The sequence below is a fragment of the Scyliorhinus torazame genome, unplaced genomic scaffold (genome assembly GCF_047496885.1).
Source record: "Scyliorhinus torazame isolate Kashiwa2021f unplaced genomic scaffold, sScyTor2.1 scaffold_182, whole genome shotgun sequence".
Classification (NCBI taxonomy): domain Eukaryota; kingdom Metazoa; phylum Chordata; class Chondrichthyes; order Carcharhiniformes; family Scyliorhinidae; genus Scyliorhinus; species Scyliorhinus torazame.
This window is the reverse complement of record NW_027307909.1, coordinates 5,137-12,072: the sequence shown is the minus strand read 5'-3', so window position 1 is coordinate 12,072 and position 6,936 is coordinate 5,137. Positions and strand designations below refer to the sequence as shown.

Sequence of the window (6,936 nt, the reverse complement as noted above, 5' to 3'; positions counted from 1 at the left end):
GGGTACACAGCGAGAGGGACGGGTACACAGCGAGAGAGGGAGGGACACAGCGAGTGAGCGAGGAACACAGCGAGAGAGAGAGAGAGGGGGACACAGCGAGAGGGACGGGTACACAGCGAGAGAGAGAGGGACACAGCGAGAGAGCAAGGAACACAGCGAGAGATAGGGGGACACAGCGAGAGAGAGAGGGACGCAGCGAGAGAGAGAAGGGGACACATCGAGAGGGACGGGTACACAACTAGAGAGAGAGGGACACAGCGAGAGAGCGAGGAACACGTCGAGAGAGACAGAGAGAGCGAGGGACACAAAGAGCGAGGGGCACAGAGCACGAGGAACACAGAGAGCGAGGGGCACAGGGAGTGAGGGAAACAAAGAGTGAGGGACACAGATAGAACGAGGGACACAGAGAGCGATTAACACAGAGAACGAGGGACACAGAGAGTGAGGGACACAGTGCACGAGGGACACAGAGAGCGCGAGGGACTCAGAGAGCCCGAGGGACACACAGAAAGGGAGGGACACAGACAGAGCGAGGGTCACAGACCGAGGGACACAGAGAGAGCGAGGGACACAGAGAGAGCGATGGACACAGAGAGAGCGAGGGACACAGAGAGCAAGGGACACAGAGAGCGAGGGACACAGAGAGAGCGAGGGACACAGAGAGAGCGAGGGACACAGCGAGAGCGAGGGACACAGCTAGAGCGAGGGACACAGAGAGAGCGAGGGACACATGGAGGAAGAGGGACACAGAGAGAGCGAGGGACACAGAGAGAGCGAGGGACACAGAGAGTGAGGGACACAGAGAGCAAGGGACACAGCGAGAGAGAGAGAGGGACACAACGAGAGAGATGGTGACACAGAGAGAACAAGGGACACAGAGAGCAAGGGACACAGAGAGCAAGGGACACAGCGAGAGAGCGAGGGACACAACGAGAGAGAGGGGGACATAGCGAGAGAGAGTGGGACGCAGCGAGAGAGAGTGAGGGGCGCAGCGAGAGAGAGAGGGGGACACATCGAGAGGGACGGGTACACAGCGAGAGAGAGAGGGACACAGCGAGAGAGCGAGGAACACAGCAAGAGAGACAGAGAGCGAGGGACACAAAGAGCGAGGGACACAGAGCACAAGGGACACAGAGAGCGAGGGACACAGAGAGTGAGGGAAACAGAGAGTGAGGGACACAGAGAGAACGAGGGACACAGAGAGTGAGGGACACAGTGCACGAGGGACACAGAGAGCGCGAGGGATACAGAGAGCCCGAGGGACACACAGAAAGGGAGGGACACAGACAGAGCGAGGGTCACAGACCGAGGGACACTGAGAGAGCGAGGGACACAGAGAGAGCGTGGGACACAGAGAGAGCGAGGGACACACAGAAAGGGAGGGACACAGAGAGAGTGAGGGACACAGAGAGAGCGAGGGACACAGAGAGATCGAGGGACACAGAGAGCGAGGGACACACAGGGCGAGGGACACACAGAGAGAGCAAGGGACACAGACAGAGCCAGGGACACAGAGAGAGCAAGGGACATAGAGAGCGAGGGACACACAGAGAGAGCGAGGAACACAGAGAGTGAGGAACACAGAGAGCGAGGGAAACAGAGAGAGCGAGGGACACAGAGAGAGCGAGGGACACAGAGAGTGAGGGACACAGAGAGAGTGAGGGACACAGACCGAGGGACACAGACAGAGCGAGGGGCACAGAGAGAGCGAGGGACGCAGAGAGAGCGAGGGACACAGAGAGTGAGGGACACAGAGAGCAAGGGACACAGCGAGAGAGAGAGAGGGGGACAGGGAGAGAGCAAGGGACAAAGAGAGCAAGGGACACAGAGAGCAAGGGACACAGCGAGAGAGAGAGGGACACAACGAGAGAGAGGGGGACACAGCGAGAGGGACGGGTACACGACGAGAGAGTGAGGGACACAGCGAGAGAGAGAGGGACACAGCGAGTGAGAGAGGACCACAGCGAGAGAGAGAGGGGCACAGCGAGAGAGAGAGGAGCACACCGAGTGAGGGAGGGACACAGCGAGAGAGAGTGGGACAGCACGGTAGCCTTGTGGATAGCACAATTGTTTCACAGCTCCAGGGTCCCAGGTTCGATTCCGGCTTGGGTCACTCTCTGTGCGGAGTCTGCACATCCTCCCCGTGTCTGCGTGGGTTTCCTCCGGGTGCTCCGGTTTCCTCCCACAGTCCAAAGATGTGCAGGTTAGGTGGATTGGCCATGATAAATTGCCCTTAGTGTCCAAAATTGCCCTTAGCGTTGTGGGGTTACTGGGTTATGGGGATAGGGTGGCGGTGTTGACCTTGGGTGGCGTGCTCTTTCCAAGAGCTGGTGCAGACTCGATGGGCCGAATGGCCACCTTCTGCACTGTAAATTCTATGATAATCTATGACACAGCGAAAGAGAGAGAGGGACACAGCGAGAGAGCGGGGTACACAGCGAGAGAGAGGGGGACACAGCGAGAAGGACGTGTACACAGCGAGAGGGAGAGGGCCACAGCGAGTGAGCGAGGAACACAGCGAGAGAGAGAGAGGGGGACACAGCGAGAGGGACGGGTACACAGCAAGAGAGAGAGGGACACAGCAAGAGAGCGAGGAACACAGCGAGAGAGAGGGGGACACAGCGAGAGAGAGAGGGAAGCAGCGAGAGAGAGTGAGGGACGCAGCGAGAGAGAGGGGGACACAGCGAGAGGGACGGGTACACAGCGCGAGAGAGAAGGACACAGCGAGAGAGCGAGGAACACAGCGAGAGAGACAGCGAGACGGGGACACATAGAGGGAGAGGGACACAGAGAGAGTGAGACAGATAGAAAGGTACGCAGTGAAAGAGAGGGATAGAGTGAGATAGAAGGACACAGACAGCGAGAGAGGGGGACACAGAGGGAGAGAGGGATACAGAGAGGGACAGTGAGAGGTGGGCACACAGACAGAGTAAGGGACACACACACAGAAAGAGGTACACAGCGGGTCAGGATCTGAGGTTTCGGAGGCGTGAGTGGGTCAGGGATTGAGAGTTAGGGGACATGAGGGTGTGAGGGTGTGAGGGTGCCAGGACGTGAGGCAGTCAGGACATTGGGGTTATTAAACTGACCGTTTTCATTGAATCCAAATTGTTTCATTACAAATTCTAATCTCAGGAATTGACATCAGAGGATTTCAGTGAAAAATCCCATTGATCCTCACTGTCTAATAAAATTATGTTGTTGCCGATGACCGTGTACTGATTCAGGAATAAACTTTTCATCTCACAGTGAGAAAAAGTCAAATTGAATCCAGATTTATAGAGCAGCTCATTGAAGAAATCTGTCTGTGAACAACATGTAAAATATGAAGTGAAACTTTGCAATGAGCTTTGTTTTTGTGGCCAGGAATCTTCTCTCCAAATGGAGGCAGAAATGAAGTTGTGTTTAACTCACATTCTGTGATTTCTTGCTGCTTTTTACTCATTCTATGGAGAGCCTTCCTAAGGCGACAGACGAATAGTCATTCCAAACATGTCAGAAATTCAGAGGTAAACAAATGTTAAACCAAAGACAGAAATAATGACAGGACAGAATCTGTTGCTAACTGCTGAATTAACATAACCATAGACAGGACAAGTGTCTTCCTTAGCAGACACAGGAACCACACCGAGGGGGGCATTCCTCACAGAAAGTCGGGGGTGGGGTCTGCACACAGGTCACTGAGGAGATCTCAGTCCAAACTGTTTCTAATCATTTCCCAATACTATTTTAAATTACGATTCAATCCTATTGGAGGGGAGTGAGTGAGAGATATGGCAGATGCAGTACAACGTGGATAAATGTGAGGTTATCCACTTGGGTAGAGAAAATAAGAACGTCCCTGTCTAATAATTACATTTAATCCAATTTTTTCTGTCCTGCTCAGTGAACAACACTGGTGTGGGGAAGGCCAAGGGTTAGCTGAAGTCACATTCTGTGTGTGTGGGGCTGAGCAGCAAGGAGATCAGTATCTCTTGGCCTGCATTTACATGTCAATAGAGAGCTGTGTTCTGAGACAGACATTCCACACATGGCAGAGACTAGGGGTGGAGTCTGCTCACAGCTCACTGAGGATATATCTGTGTCTGAGGGACTTCAGTTCACAAACCAAAAACTCACTACACTCAAAACATTACCCCTCTGCTTCAGTGTGTGTGTGTGTGTGTGTCGCTGGGTGTGTCAATCTGCCTGTTTTGAGCTGTGCATTTTGGGTGTTGACATGTTACTGATTGACTCGAGATTGGAGATGTTGAACTCCTGTTGTGCTGTTTTGAATATTTTATTAAAATGCCCCTGTTATTGCCTTTATAATCAATGTTATCTCCTTTTTTTCTCCAGAGGCGTTTTTATTTGGAGAACTGGAAGGAAGTCGGGAATCCAGTGAGGAGGACGAGGGAGGGTGAATTCTTCCCGAGGGAGCGCTGGCTGAGGCCTGTTCTGCAGGCTTCACCCGGGTTATTACCCTGACTGAGGTTTAATTTTAATATTGGAGGGATCAAAAAGAGTGAGTGAGGGAGGGAGACAGAAATATGTATAAGAGGGATAGAGAGACAGCGAGAAACACAAGAGAAGGGGATTTTCACAGTAACTTCATTGCAGTATTAATGTCAGCCTAATTGTGACAATAAAAAGATTTTGAGTATTAATTGTCTCTCAATCTTTTTTAACCTCTGGTTGAAAGCTGTGACTTATTTGTATTTGGATGTTGCTGAGGGGTTGTAAAACTGAAAAGGGGACCCTGGGCTCTCGCTGTATTAAATAGTTTCAATCTTTTCCTGTGGTTTAGTTGATTTTCTCCCTCTTTTTCCCAGGAATTTGAATTTTGAAAGACTGCAATGTGAGCAGGAATCTTTGGGTAAGGGTATTTCTCCCGAGCATGGATGGATGGACTGAGGCCTACTCCACAGGCCGCACTCACGTGAGTTGTCTCTTTATTGCAGCCCCGGCCTTGCACTTAGACACAAACACATTAAACCTTAGGTGGGCGGCAAAGAGTAAAATACAAATCTGGAATATGAAGCTGTCTAATTTTGTTCCAAAATAACAGGGGTTATATTAATTCTGAGCGTCCCAGGGGTGGGGGTATGGGGTGCGGTGTGTGTGTGGGGAGGGGGGGGGGCATTTCACTGTTTCAGCCACTCTCTGTAATCTGGTAGAGAGAGAGAGAGAAATCTCAGATCAGAAACTCTGAACTCAATTTTGAAAGTGGTCATCATTTGTTGGGCTCTCCCTGTGCCCAGGTTGCCGGCATAATTCACAAAATTAACGATAGTGGGGGTCACTTTTAAATGAACCCATTGACTGTAAAGTAATCTCGATTGCCCGGAATTAAAGTCCCTTGACTTGAAGCGGGTCTAATTCTGGAATGAAGCCTGTATTTTAGGCCGAGGCACAAGTATGAGAGTGAAATTAAATTCGCAGGAGGTCATTTGAATTCAGTTTGCTGTGGTTGTGAATGTTGGATTCCTGTGTGTGACCCTGTCTCTCTCTCTCTTTCTCCTTCCCAACTATTAGGATGATAGAAAGAGAGAGAGAGAGAAGTACAGAAAAGAGTGTGGGGCTGGGGGGTAATAGAGATTAGAGAGAGGGAGAGGAGAAAGACAGATGGTGGAGGGAGAGGGAGGTCGTGAAAAAGAGAGGCTTTCTCTCCCTTTCTGTCTTTCTTCCATTCTTGCCCCTCTCTCTCTCTCTCTCTGTCTCCCCAGCTTTCTGCCACTATCTGTCCATTTCTCTCCAGCTTTTTAGTGTCTCTTTAAACCTTTAATCTAAGAAAACCACCCCACAAACTGCAATGGGGAGTCTCATCACATCTTTCTGGGGATACCCTGATTAGAGAAACAAATAGAACTAAATGCTGGGAGGCTGATGAGGGATAACGAGGGAGACAGAAATATGAATGAGAGGGATAGTGGGACCGAATGAGATAGCGAGAGAGAGAGAAAGAGAAAGACAAGGGAAGTGGGAACTGTCTCTCAATCTTTTTTATTCTGTGGTTTATAACTGAGATTAGTGTAGGTGGATGTTGCTGAGAGTTTGTGTGACTGAGAGGGGGAATCTTGGCCTCTTGCTGTGCTACAAGTGTAAACATTTTCCTGCGTTTTAGTTAATTTTCTCCCTCTTTTCCCCAGGAATTTGAACTTTGAAGACTGCAATGCGACCAGGAATCTTTGGACAAAGGCTATTCTCCAGAGGACAAGTGGATGGACTGAGGCCTACTCCACAGGCCGCACTCACGTGAGTTGTCTCTTTATTGCCGCCCTGGCCTTGCACTTCGACACAAACACATTAACCCTTTGGTGGGTGGCAAAGAGTAAAATACAAATCTGGAATATAAAGCTGTCTAATTTTGTTCCAAAATAACAGGGGTTATGTTAATTCTGAGCATCCCGGGTATGTGTGGTGGGGGGGGGGGGGGGGGGGGGGGGGGGGGATTTCACTGTCTCAGCCACTCTCTGCAACCTGGTAGCAAATGTCAACGACACTCAACACTGCCGACTGCACCTTCTGGGATCTTTCTGTGTGCCAATGGATTTTGTTTTAAAAAGGTTTTTCTTCGTTTTAAGAGGCAGTTTAACTCTTTCAGAAACTGAAGGGACTTCTCCAGGGATGTTCCAATCCACACATGACACGGCGGGGGTGGGGTGGGGGGGTGGTGTTAGGTGCAGTGGGGAATGGGGCTCCCAGCAGGAGTGAGGAGGGGGGGGGGGGGGGGGAGAAGGACAGTGTCCCATCTGGTTAGGTCCAGATTGCTGCTGCTGTGGGATCTTGCTGTTCACTCACAGGCCTGTGGCCTTTGCCCGCGCAGCAACAGTGACCACAACTCTGAAAATAAAATAGCTCTCTTCCTGTGTTTGAGTGGGTTTCGCCCCCACAACCCAAAGATTTGCAGGGTAGGTGGATTGGCCACGTGAAATTGTCCCTTAATTGGAAAAAATG

General features: G+C 50.9%; 1 long non-coding RNA gene across 2 annotated transcripts; it reads left to right on the top strand.

Moving 5' to 3' along the window:
• Positions 1–4,059: 4,059 nt before the first annotated feature.
• Positions 4,060–6,257, top strand: LOC140405646 (uncharacterized). 2 transcript variants are annotated; one of them, XR_011938729.1, is made up of 3 exons: positions 4,060–4,504; positions 4,812–4,918; positions 6,129–6,257. It is a non-coding gene; the product is annotated as an uncharacterized lncRNA (long non-coding RNA). The 2 variants fall into 2 exon arrangements; XR_011938728.1 differs by having other exon boundaries at positions 4,063–4,472.
• Positions 6,258–6,936: the final 679 nt, after the last annotated feature.